At 46.7% G+C, this 13,707-nt stretch overlaps 1 protein-coding gene across 1 annotated transcript in view; it reads right to left on the reverse strand.

Moving 5' to 3' along the window:
* Window positions 1–13,707, reverse strand: part of gfra4a (GDNF family receptor alpha 4a) — a gene marked incomplete at both ends in the record, with an annotated part of 121,796 nt that overhangs the window by 78,905 nt on the left and 29,184 nt on the right. The window lies entirely within an intron of this gene.

Consider the following 13,707-nt stretch of genomic DNA (forward strand, 5'->3'; position numbering starts at 1 on the left):
TGACCACCCAGCATGCTTGCCTTGCCTTACAAAGATCCTGCTTTGAAGAGATGATAAGAAAGCCTTCTGTTGAGAGGGAGACATGGCAGCTGCTACTCACTACCACACATTCACTTCCAGTAAGGAGACTGCCCTGCACACTAAATATAGGTGATCCATCAATTCCCACTAAAATAGACTCAACCAGATTATGTGTGTGTGTGTGTGTGTGTGTGTGTGTGTGTGTGTTCCACAGAGAGTGTAGCGACCTGGTTTCCATTAAACGTCTGAGCATTGACGCCATCCAAGTCCATCAGCTCACAATAAAGTAAAGACGGTTTGAGAAAGCAACAGTGGAGACAGTGAGGCAATGAAACAGAAGCACGAGCATGAAGACAAAACGACCGGATTATGACAAAAACAGCATCTGCACCAGCTGCTGTTACCAACTGTGGGTATTAAATCTGGTTAATACTTTTATTGATTAGTCCAACCGACTGTAATCTCCTGAACTGTGAACACAGTCACATGTAGACGATGACATCATCAGATCAAAAGAAACAAACAAGATGGAGAACTGTGTCACTGCAGCAACCAGGAAAAGATATTTAAGATATGAGAGCAGCAGACGTGATGCTGAAGGTGTTATCGGACCAATGCTTCAATAATGAGGGAGAATAACTTGCACGTCAATCCCATCTTTCCACAGCTGTTTTTATTTCTGTCAATTTCGGAAAAAATTAAAAAGCTGATCAATAGATTTTCTCGGCCTTCGATGTCATAATTCTGTTCATACCGTCTCGCAGCAATATGGATATTGCTCGATTGATCCATTTGGTCTCACAGCAGGGAGACAACGTGAAGACAACGATTGGGGAAGCGGAGCACTTGAACTGGCTCGTGACGGTGAGACGAATGAGAAGCGTTCAACTCCAAGTGCATCAGCTGGCGTCATGCTGTGGACATCATACGTTTCAGAAATGCTGTGAAGGTTTGCTGATGGGCTGGGGGGGGGGGGGGGGGGGGGCGAGCTGTCGGTCCGTGGATGATGAGGAGGAGTGACACGTCGTGCAGTCACCAGCAGGACTCGGTGCTGATGCAGGATTTACTACTCATCACGCAGCCAAGTGGCCCCGTCATGGACTGCAATGATGAAAATGACACAAGCGGCGGGTCTGTCAACTGTGTGGTGACGGAGTGTTTGTGATGCGCAGGAACTCGTGAGTGAGGAAGACAAAGCTCTGGGAGGACATGTGTGTGTTTTGGTATTCTTGTGTCTGTCGGTGGAATACACAGAAAGATACTTCTCACTTCAATATTTTATGTGATGGCCGTCAATATTGGCTTCTTTACAGATTCACATTTATATTCAACATATGAAGTTATTAAATAACGAAAAAAAGGTCATCTTTCTTTTTTCACCTCCACGTCTGCTTATTATTTATTTATTATTATGTTTCTATCTCTGGCAGGAGATAATGAGATTGGTCATGTGTGTGTGTGTGTGTGTGTGTGTGTGTGTGTGTGTGTGTGTGTGTGTGAGAGTGTGTGTGTGTGTGAGTGTGAGTGTGAGTGCATTCTGTGAAACTCTTCAGGTTCTATTTCTGCCAACGAGACGAAGCTGAGACGGAAAGTCAAACAGAGCAGCTGCAGACATCACATCAGCGCATCTGTGGCAGACAGACAATTCTGTGAACTATCAATTAATACGTTTTCGTTTGCGATTAATGGGTTTATTGATCAATTGCCTTGATATAAAGGCCCATCACACATTCTCAGTGATTCCTAACAGTTCAAAGAGAAGCTACAACAGCATGTCACCAGGTACACAATTAAGTAATTATGAAATTGTCGATTGATTAATTTTCTGATCGATGCTGATCTTTACTCACGCTGCTGTTTGGAGCCGTCCCTGCCTGCTGTGAGCTGAATCAAACTGCATGTAGATGCATCCGCTGAGTGTTTTCCGCTCCTAACTACAGGCAGCTCCTCACAGCTCCAATAGGGTGATAGCTCATAAATGATGGCTTGTTGGGCCAGTGTAATGACAAGAAACGCCTCCAGGCATGTATCATCATAAACATCAAGCAGCTCGAGTGGCTGAGATGAAGTATCCTGCAGGTCAGGACCGACTCATCAGATCGTGATTTGGGGGGAGGACGTGTCTTGTAAACAATGATAAATGGCATCATGTGCCCTCATACATTATCCTCAGTCTCTGTCTTCAACTGAGGAAACCAGTTATCTTTCAGCCATGTTCCATCTTTTTAGTTTCTTCTGGACAGTTGGCTGAGCGCGCCTGCTTCATATTCACACAGCTGCACGCGTTGAATCTGAACTTACATTCGAGGCGCATCACATCGTATCGCGGGGTCGAGTCACAGAACAGACCAACAGAGAACATGAAGGTATCCAGTACTTTGCCACTGAGCCAATATGTACATTTTTCCAAAACAATGAGCCAAAAGAAGCTCTAAAGAGTCATTTACGTCCCTTCAGACAACCCATGTTTTCATACGATCCATTGTAGGGAAGATTGGAGGAACCAGCAGGAGGATGCTAGATCTCAGCCCAGCGTTGCAACTCTTCTCTATCTAGCGAGCAGCACGAAATACAAAAGACACAAGCCGGCCCCTTCATGCCTTCCTCCAAAGCCACTCCCCCAAAATGATCATTACCAATGTCAACAGTCAGAATGATGTTTGTAATCAGCTGTCACGCTAGAAGCTCGTGGAAGACTCTGAGTGCACGGACAGAGTGCACGCAGGTCGACCGGCAGGCAGCAGTCCGTGCAGAATGTAATGTGTTGGATGCACCACCTCTGCATCGTGGTGGAGGCTGGCGGTGCACCACCGTGGGGGCTGGTACTGCTGGAGTTTGTTGACATGGAGCGGGAGGTGCTGCTGGAGGAGGCTGAGCTTCTGCTTCATCTGCTTCTTGGCCCGACGTTTTCTATTTCATTCTCTGTCGACCTCTGCTACTTGAAGTTTCAGCAGGCGCCGCTGCATTCTCTTCATATCCTCGTCTTCTTTACTTTCTGCTCGTCTTTCCTCTATCTGCTGTTGCAAATCTTTTCTGATGCGTTCTACTTCTCTTAATTCACATTTTCCGTTTTGTGGAAACTTGAGTCTGCTCCACAGAGAGGAAGGCCGGAGCACATGTCCCGCTGCTGCCTACAGTGGACACGCTGCGATAATAACGCTACCAAACCTGGTTTACAATTAAAAGGATTTTAATCCCACTGATGCAAATACAATTATACACTGAAGTACACTACTTCTATGGAATATGAAACCCCGCCTGCAAAAACCTGACCTCAGCGCCTCAGCTCGTAAAAAACACGTCCGATGGCTGAGAGCTATCACGTGAGATCAGAACAAGACTTGAACATAAACCACCCACATCCGGTTTGAAACTCCTCCCCTTCCGTCTATCCCAATTTCTATTGGCTAACTTCCAGGAGCGTATTGCCTGTCTGTCTCTCTGTCCCTGAGTTCTCTAACACATTCAATGACTGTCAGTTATTGCTTCATCCCTCTATGATAAACATTCCATATAATAGATCAGACTTTGTAACTTTTGGCAAAAGCTTCATGTCTCAAATTCTACTTCTAGCTACTAATCCTAAAACACGTCATGCTTATCTTAATTATGCATTTCCAAAACACTTATGTTTATGACTAATTATGAATTCTTAAATATGAATCATTAAACACTTTCATTACAACTTCTAAACACACAGTTCTACGCTCAAAGTTCCTACAAATGATTGGAGCTCATTACAGTCCTGCCACAGACACTGACACTGATTCTGATTTACGGATCGCTGTTGGGATGTAAAGACAATTTTAAGAGATACAGCTTCTTTTTTCCTTAACATTGACCTCAGCTTTAATACCAAAAAGATGGATTATAGTTAGAAAACCTAATTACTAATGACTGCGGGGCAGATTCTCTTTGGAGCAGCGGTTGTAGATTTAAACCTGAGCTGGTTTGGTGTTTCAACATTCAACAAACTTCCCCCGTCACAGTCGGTCCAGAGGGAGCAGTGCTAGCAGGCAGTGCTAGCAGGCAGTGCTAGCAGGCAGTGCTAGCAGGCAGTGCTAGCAGGCAGTGCTAGCAGGCAGTGCTAGCAGGCAGTGCTAGCAGGCAGTGCTAGCAGGCAGTGCTAGCAGGCAGTGCTAGCAGGCAGTGCTAGCAGGCAGTGCTAGCAGGCAGTGCTAGCAGGCAGTGCTAGCAGGCTGTGCTAGCAGGCTGTGCTAGCAGGCAGTGCTAGGTCCGTTTCAATTTGTTGCTACGAGGTGTTCAATCAATAACTTACTGGCAAGCCTGGCTTCAATGTGCTGAGGTGTATTAGACTTCACTCCTCTGGACTCACAATGGTGCAAACAGCCCAACTATGGAGTCCAGGAACCGACATCAATGGATCTCATCAATGGAAGTCGTAGACTGAGCAGGAGGAGAACCATTTGAACTGCAAAGAGGACGCAATTACAAATCCAAATGTTTCAGCATTCAAGCCATTCGCAGTCACTGTCACTGCTTATTTATAATTCCTTCCTCTTTGCAATTCAAATCCTCCTCTGCACATGATCACCGCTTAGTATTCTCAGCTGGAAGTGATCATATTTTAGTGTGGAGTGGAGACGATGCTCTGCCAACGCACACAAGCCATCTGGACATATGCGGCACATATGCACTGATGAATACATACATTACAGATTAAAGGACCTTCCACACAGACAGATTGTTGAGTGTTGGCTCGGTGTAGAGAGATGTAACTGACAACATGCAGGCATGCAGCCAGTTTCCATCAATAGGTAAGGGTTATATTCTATTATTCATAAAATAGATATCCATTCTTGCAGGGCTGGCACAGCTTATTGAACAGCAGAGCACCCTGAATCTCCATTCAAACTAAAAAAGAAAATTATTTTTGGCAAATTAATTGCACTCAAAAACAGTAATGTGGATATTCTGTACATATAAAACATATTCAAGAGGTGCTGATTATTTCAGAAATATCATAAATTATAAAATAATTTAACTAATAATTATTTCATCACATAGGAGAAGCAGCTCCTTATCCCAGTAATGACCCAGGATGTCCTGAACCTCCGGCTCAGTGGAGGAATATTGACAGAGGAAACATTCATTAGGGCGCTCTACATATCTCTGCTGCTTCTTCATCCTTGCACTCATTCAGTCACCTGACTCGCTTATTTATGTACTTTCTCATTCATTCACTTTATCACTGACTTGCTCACGAACTTCCTCACCGAAACTATTCCGACGCCACTTTCTTCTTCCTGGTATCTGAACTTGAGTACTGATCCGATATGAGTGTGTTAAAAACAAAAACACGCCCTCCTTCCAACAACAGTATCTGTTCAAGTTTCTCATGATAAACAACATTTTACATCTGAACACATCCTGATGGCATGCTGCTTTACCTCGGCACAATACCATTCCTCTCTGAATAGAGCTTGAGCGCATCATGACGTCGCTCTGTGATTAAGCACAGCAGGACTGTGCTTCCCACCGGATACTAACGCTAACGTTCACCAGCTCTCCTCCTGCTGATCGTCAGGAGAAAGGGTGCAGGAGAGAGTAGAAGCACAGGTGTGTGTTCCTAGTCTGCAGTCCGTCAGAATGTAAGGATCTCAATGCAAGTGACATGTTGTTGTTGCTGGTGAATGTCGGATGGATTCAGCTGCATGTAACATATAACAGGCCTTAGAGTTTTCATGGGGACGGCAGCATCTGATACTGCAGAACACACTGTGTCGTCCCAACAGCATGAGCCTGCTCCTGTCTGTCAGAGTCACTTCACTTCGGATGGATTCTACTCTGATTTCACTTGAAGTTTGCATGCACAGCCACACTGCTCGCACAAATCAAGGCTCCAAATATCCATCATGCTCACAAAACCTGCTTTCAGAATTCAATCTTTACACAAGAATATGTCCCGATACGCTCTTTAAGCTTGATTTGCAAATTGTTGTCCTCTTAATAACTCATGTTATCAAATATATATGCTGGGATAACACATATAGCACACCATTGTTTTTCTTGTGCCAGGTTTCTGCTTTTCGTTATTGGTATTGAAACGCCATCACAGAAAATCAATTCCGCTCGATCCTCCTGCAAACCAAGATGAATATTAATATGCACCACCGGCTCTTTGTCTTTATGTCGTTCTGTGTTGTGGCAAAATAAACGCAAGCATTTAAGTCACAGGCAGGATCTAATGAGGAGAGGTTGTGTACTGCCACACTACCTCACGAGGGGAAACTCCACCACATCTCAGGACCTGCTCACGCTCCGTCTCCTTTCACGTGGATCTATCACAACCTTCCCAATGCTAATCTGCGCTGCCTGAAGCCATCCACGGGGATGCGGCTGGTTGTTCAGTATGCACCTCTACAGTACCGCCGGGTGGAAGGATGTGGAAACAGCATGAAGAGAAGGCCAGGTCCAATGTGTGAGCTCTCCAAAGCGCTTTGCTCCTCTCACGGGGGAACAGCTTCATCAGCGGCCGTGAAGAACGCGGCCCGGTTCCCTTGTTCTGCCGGAGGTCCGTCGATGAGGCAAGCCTTCAGATAGAGTCGACAGACGCTTACATTCAAAGCGCCGCCTGCTTGCTGTGATCAGACGCGTAGAGGATGAGAATGACACGAAGACGGGAAACGTTCCGGTGGCCTCAACGCGTTGATATGTTTCTACGGCCGCGTTATCTTATGTGTCACCATCTGGTTAAAAAAATATCACTTGACGTCCCTGCGAGCACCGGCTGAGAAAGGCAAGTTGGGATTAATTACTGAGTTCTGGCTGATTGCTGTGAATATCCTGGGTTCAACTTTAAGTCTTTCATTTGTGCCAGCATGGAAATATGCAGAATCAAGTCTACAAGTCTACACCTACATCTACACCATAGCAGAACAAGTTAAAAGATAAAGGATTACAGTTCTTCATGGTTATTTAATCATTTGTATCATTCTAATAGGACTGTTTAGCACTTAACCGGTGTACCGTCTTCACATTACTGTTCATTGTCCCTCTTTAAAGGAGCACTAGTAAAGTAAAGGTACTAAGGGGTCCATTGGACCACCGGTCAGACACTGCAGTATGTAGAGTGATCAGAACAAGCTACCGTTTTATGTCCTACAGTCTCCGAACACTCGCCATCAAAGCTTCATGTTGGGAAACCTACATGTCAATTATAAAAGAAAGTGTTGTTTGAGTAAGACGATTAGCTGCTTTAGCATTCATGTTGTTCCATCAATGACAAGACTCCAAATGATCAATGACAACATACACTGCATGTCTTCAGCAACACATCAATAACTTGATCTTTCTTCCAGGGATGTGATGAACGTGTGACTATAACTGGAGTACGACCGGCTCTGTACCTCCAAAACATCTAAAGAACTGACAAACAGCTCATACTCTGATGATAATGTATTCGTGACAAAAGCTTATAAGTGGTTTTAAAGGTCTTCATAAGCAAAGGAGACTTTTGATTAAACTATATTCTTAACAGTCAGACTTACTTCAATTCAATTCTATTCATTTTTGTACAGCCCAAAATCACAAATCACAAATCAGGTGTGTTGCAGTCCTCACTTCATGACAGTGATGTGTCACTCATCAGTGATGAACTAACTCTGTGTCTTTGAGCAAATGAAAAGGTTCTCGTCCCGCCGGCTGTATTCCGAAGACAAATTCCCACAAGATGAACCGATCCTGATGCAAGCCTAAATGTAGTCTCATATCATGCGACCCTTATCGAATCTTCCAAAATCGAATCGAATTGGCAAGTCTGACCGAGGTGTGCCTCTCGGTGACAGCGAGGAATAGTCACGAGGGGGATGGGACGGCCGGAGCCCTGCGGGGAGGGAGAGCGCTTTATCTGAAAAGATTACTGAAGGCAGCCGTGCCCTCGCTTTGATCCCAACTCCCTCTGAATGGTAATCACCTGGGAAAAGATCCCAATTATCTGCATGAAACTCTCAGAGGTACAATGTCCCTGTCGCTCTCCCAGCCTCTGATTAGGCACAGACACAGATACAGACAGGCACAGAGACAACTACATACTGTTTATATTACATCGACTACGCTCGCTCCCCAAACCTCCCTCACCCAAACCTTAAAGGAGTACTTTGACATTTGGAGAAATCTCTTGTTTGCTGTCCTACCACGAGTCGTCTTTGTAGGCAGGGAGGTTGGTCCAGGATGTGTGACAGGGTGTGACAGCTAGCGCCCAATGGAAACAGGGTGTGACAGCTAGCGCCCAATGGAAACAGGGTGTGACAGCTGGCGCCCAATGGAAACAGGGTGTGACAGCTAGCGCCCAATGGAAACAGGGTGTGACAGCTAGCGCCCAATGGAAACAGGGTGTGACAGCTAGCGCCCAATGGAAACAGGGTGTGACAGCTAGCGCCCAATGGAAGCAGGGTGTGACAGCTAGCGCCCAATGGAAACAGGGTGTGACAGCTAGCGCCCAATGGAAGCAGGGTGTGACAGCTAGCGCCCAATGGAAACAGGGTGTGACAGCTGGCGCCCAATGGAAACAGGGTGTGACAGCTAGCGCCCAATGGAAACAGGGTGTGACAGCTAGCGCCCAATGGAAACAGGGTGTGACAGCTAGCGCCCAATGGAAACAGGGTGTGACAGCTAGCGCCCAATGGAAACAGGGTGTGACAGCTGGCGCCCAATGGAAACAGGGTGTGACAGCTAGCGCCCAATGGAAGCAGGGTGTGACAGCTAGCGCCCAATGGAAACAGGGTGTGACAGCTAGCGCCCAATGGAAACAGGGTGTGACAGCTAGCGCCCAATGGAAGCAGGGTGTGACAGCTAGCGCCCAATGGAAACAGGGTGTGACAGCTAGCGCCCAATGGAAACAGGGTGTGACAGCTAGCGCCCAATGGAAGCAGGGTGTGACAGCTAGCGCCCAATGGAAGCAGGGTGTGACAGCTAGCGCCCAATGGAAGCAGGGTGTGACAGCTAGCGCCCAATGGAAACAGGGTGTGACAGCTAGCGCCCAATGGAAGCAGGGTGTGACAGCTAGCGCCCAATGGAAACAGGGTGTGACAGCTAGCGCCCAATGGAAACAGGGTGTGACAGCTAGCGCCCAATGGAAACAGGGTGTGACAGCTAGCGCCCAATGGAAACAGGGTGTGACAGCTAGCGCCCAATGGAAACAGGGTGTGACAGCTAGCGCCCAATGGAAACAGGGTGTGACAGCTAGCGCCCAATGGAAACAGGGTGTGACAGCTGGCGCCCAATGGAAACAGGGTGTGACAGCTAGCGCCCAATGAAAACAGGGTGTGACAGCTGGCGCCCAATGGAAGCAGGGTGTGACAGCTGGCGCCCAATGGAAGCAGGGTGTGACAGCTAGCGCCCAATGGAAGCAGGGTGTGACAGCTGGCGCCCAATGGAAGCAGGGTGTGACAGCTGGCGCCCAATGGAAGCAGGGTGTGACAGCTGGCGCCCAATGGAAGCAGGGTGTGACAGCTGGCGCCCAATGGAAGCAGGGTGTGACAGCTAGCGCCCAATGGAAGCAGGGTGTGACAGCTGGCGCCCAATGGAAGCAGGGTGTGACAGCTGGCGCCCAATGGAAGCAATGAACTAATCAAGCTAATGAACGAGCCAACTAGCTAATGAACTAGCCAACAGCACAGGGCTCTGTTTGGAAAACCTGCAAAACCTTTAACTCTGTAATGGCGACAGGAATTCTGAGATGCTAATTACTAACTTTAGCTTGTTTCATTTGTGGCTCGTCAGCTAATGAACAAGTCAACAACCCCCCCATGAATCCCCTGGGTGTTCAGAGTGTAAACATTGTGCACAGCCCCCAACAGTGGTGACAGGATCTTTTAAATGCTAATTGCTAACTTCTGCTCTACCCAGGGATGCTTGGTGGTCATTTCTTAAAATTTGGCAAGTCAAGCGAATTCGGTGGGGCAAGGTCACTAACAAACTAACAAAACATGTTTTTGGGCAGAATTCATATGTTAATTATGACAATTCCACAAAAATGTCCAATAGGATACAATGATGAATATCGCATATAAATGCAAGGCAGTATTTCTAGTTTTGCATTACCATTGAACATAACATACTTGTCCTCACAGGGATAGCAGAAGAAGAACATTCATACGCTGAGACACATTTACCCAGGACTCACAAACAGAGACTTGACCCCAAACATCTGAGCAATGAAGCTGCACAGCATGAAAACCAGGCAGGCACTTATTTTACACATGAACTGTGTGCCCTCTCTCTCTCGAAAGTGTCTTGAACCTGGCCGTCGAGCCATGCAGTCATTGACAAAATGCATAAACACTCACTCAGCACTCAGCACTCAGCACTCACTGCAAAACATCTTCCACCTTGACTAACCAGGAAATGATATGTTGTTTTCAAAATAAGGTACCTCGCCTCATCACAGCACGAGTGCGGGTCGGCAGGTGGTTGCATCGACGGGGGGGGGGTCGGAAATGTGATCTAATTTCACGCAGGAGGTCCAGAGATGGTATCGGTGATAGTGAAGTGGGGAATGGCTGATTGAGATAAAAGACTCTGCCTGAGGGCTGCCTGATTATGACTGGGCATCAGATCAGAGGAGCGAGAGAAAGTAATATGGATGGATGGACGTAGATAGATGGGTATGGCTGGATAGGTGTGCAGACACTCCATGGATGGTGAGTGGGCACGGAAATATCTGGGCTGTTGCATTCTACATAATGGAGGCTTTTCACTGCAGGATCTCAGGAAGAGATAAAAAACACAATTCCAGCGGGCAAGGAGATGTGTGATCGCCGGCTGTTTTGCCGTCGATAAACTTTTTCCCGACAAAACACTACAGATACTCAGCCAAAGGCCTCAGAAATATCCACAGTGCCTGGTACATTGGGGACAAGGCTTTTCCCTGAGTCACTTCTCATAATGTGATTTTCGCCCTTGAAAATGTAATCACACCCTTAAAATAAGGCTGACAGTGCACTAATCCCTCCAGTGTGCACACGTGCTGCAGGGAGATACAAAAGAAAAGTGAATCACTCGTTTATTTCATCACCGTATTAATTGTCCTGGCTTTTTCAACGGTATCATGATAATCCTAAATAAGCTGGTGTGCATCAACATTTTGAGAGGAAAAAAGGATCTTAAAACATATATTTACCTTATTTTACCTCAGTAGAGACCCGATGCTTCGCCCTCACCTACAGAAGCTCATGAGCCACGAACAGAATCCAGCTCCCTGAAGCGGGTGTTTCATTTCGTTCAGTTGATTCAAATGTGACAGAAATGAACAGTTTCTTGTAATTTTCACGTTTCTACAGAAAGAAAATACAACTATACCCGTCACTTGACCCTAAATGTCTGCACTAAATAACAATTCACTAACCAGACGTGAGCATCCCTACAGCCGTGGAGCCGGCATGGCAAACAATGGCCACATTTGAGAGAAACGTCCTCATCTAAAGCTTCCTCAGCTCTCAGATATAAATTGCGGTTGGTTGACACTAAGCGTTGGTGCAACAGCAGCAATCATCGTCTCAACTGTTGCTTCCTGACAACATGAGAGCTGTAATCTAAATGTTCCAACATGCCATCAACAAAACGCTGCTCCTTCTTTCGTGTTTCTCTTTCCACGTCCTGTGTACGCAGTGCCAGATGTTCGGTACCGTTTACTCGAGTCTGCATAATTGCTCGGGCCATCAACTGTAATTGACAAGCATATCCCCACTTAAAGGGAATTGCGAGTCTATTTTCCCCAGCATGTCACATTCTTTATTCTAAATCGCACGGGGAAGAGCAGGATGGAGAGAATCCCTTGTGGGTGAGCTTCAGGATGTTCAGGTTCTTCAACGTTATGTTAAAGACAAGAAAACACTTTACACGACTTGTGAACGCAGCACCATCAGACGAATGACAAAGTCACCGATACAGACTGACCAGCTGAACAATACTCCCAGCTTATGCCTGCCATCTGCGTGAACAGTTGATGGAAGAAAGAGATATTGTGTACAGTTGTCTCCAGGATACATCACTGTTTTGTGTTCTGTGTTGTACTCTGTACAAGAAAGGCACGGCGCTCCAAGAATGTCAGAAACAGAATTCATTAAGGTCCGAGGCAGGACGATCTGACAGTTAAAGTATATTCATGTCTGTACAGAAGGTGCGAGAACAGTGAAGAGATCTCAGCCGCTGGTCAGATGAGTCACGGCTGCACTTTACTGTAGTGTTCAGCGCTCTAGTGAATGGACCGGACCCCCGTAGAGGAAACAAACGAGTCAGAGTCGATACGCATCGATTGAGGTGAATCCTGACTCAGGAAATATTCATGTTTTCTTTCACACGTTTCTTAATAAACCAACAAATAAATCCATGTTCGTGATTTGATGCGGTGGCTACGTTTTAATTGGCTTTTGTTTTTCCTTTCTGATCCGACACCTGCTATAAACAAAGTCTATCCCACATCCACTGGTACTGAATATTAATATAGTTCAAAATCAGATAAAGCCAAAGAAAGAAATGGAAAATTTACAAAAAATGACAGTTTGCAGCTCAACCACTTGCTCTTCGTTAGTTTTACAGTTCGTTCAAACGGCTCCTATTAAAGGAAACCCTTCAGTGAAAACCGTTAAAAAACGAGACGCACTTAAACCAAACATGGATCACAATCAGAATCAGCTTTATCCATGTGTCCTGATCCATGCTGAATCCATGGATCTTCTGCAGTCAGAGTGAAACCTGAGCAGAGGCCCAGAGGTCCAGACACTGCGTGGGAGGTGGACGTCCGTCATTGATAACACCGGTGCAGTGCCCGTTGTTGGAAACGGCTCGACCGCTTGGCATCTGGTGTTGCTGCTTGCAGCTTTTTTGAGAACCGCCCATTCAAGGTACTTCACACTCAACACTGCACGTCTTTGGGTCCTGAGCAATACCTGGGAGCACACCTGCACTCTGAACCCCCCCGGACAGCCAGGCTCGCACCAATCACAGTCCCTGGATGCATCCTGAGTAAATGGGCTGACCCCAACAGCAAAATACAAACAACAACTCATGCAGGTCAAGTCCCCTCGAAGGCGTCTGCACTGCTTTGAATGAAACGCAGTGACAGGATGATGGATAATACGCACATGCGAGCTGGCCCAGACTCAGCTCACTCCGGGTAGAGGGAGACCGTCGGCACGGAGATGCCCTATTTCTGTAGGAAACAGGGAGGAAGCAAAGGGACCAGAGGGACGGGAAAGCCCTGCATGGCGTCTGCTTGATAGCAGTGGGGGCTGGGAACGGGCATGTTAATGTGAAGAGAACATCGGCTCTGGCTTTAACAGAGATGTACCACCCGGTAGAGCACCTGAGCACCTCCAACAGCCCCAAATGAGCCCCTCATATTGGACTGATTTGGCTGCCCGGTGCAGCCTCTGCCAGCATGCAGCCCTCGAGGAATGAGAAGAACGGAATTCAGGAGGGAAAAAGGGAAGAGGAGGTGGAGGGAGGGTTCAGCAGGAGACGCCGTCTGGCTGCAGATGAGCTCTAGTTACAAGAGCTGTTAGCCACCCGGTTAAACTGCTCTTCTTATCTTCACACCAGGAAATGGATCACGAAACTCCTTTGTTTGAATCGGATTCTGGAGGAAGAAATCATTAAATGAGAAATGTGTCTCAAGAACGCCGCCGCTTTATCCTTAAGTCCTAACATGCCGGGGACCTTATC

This window comes from Melanostigma gelatinosum, assembly GCF_949748355.1.
Source record: "Melanostigma gelatinosum genome assembly, chromosome: 16".
NCBI lineage: Eukaryota > Metazoa > Chordata > Actinopteri > Perciformes > Zoarcidae > Melanostigma > Melanostigma gelatinosum.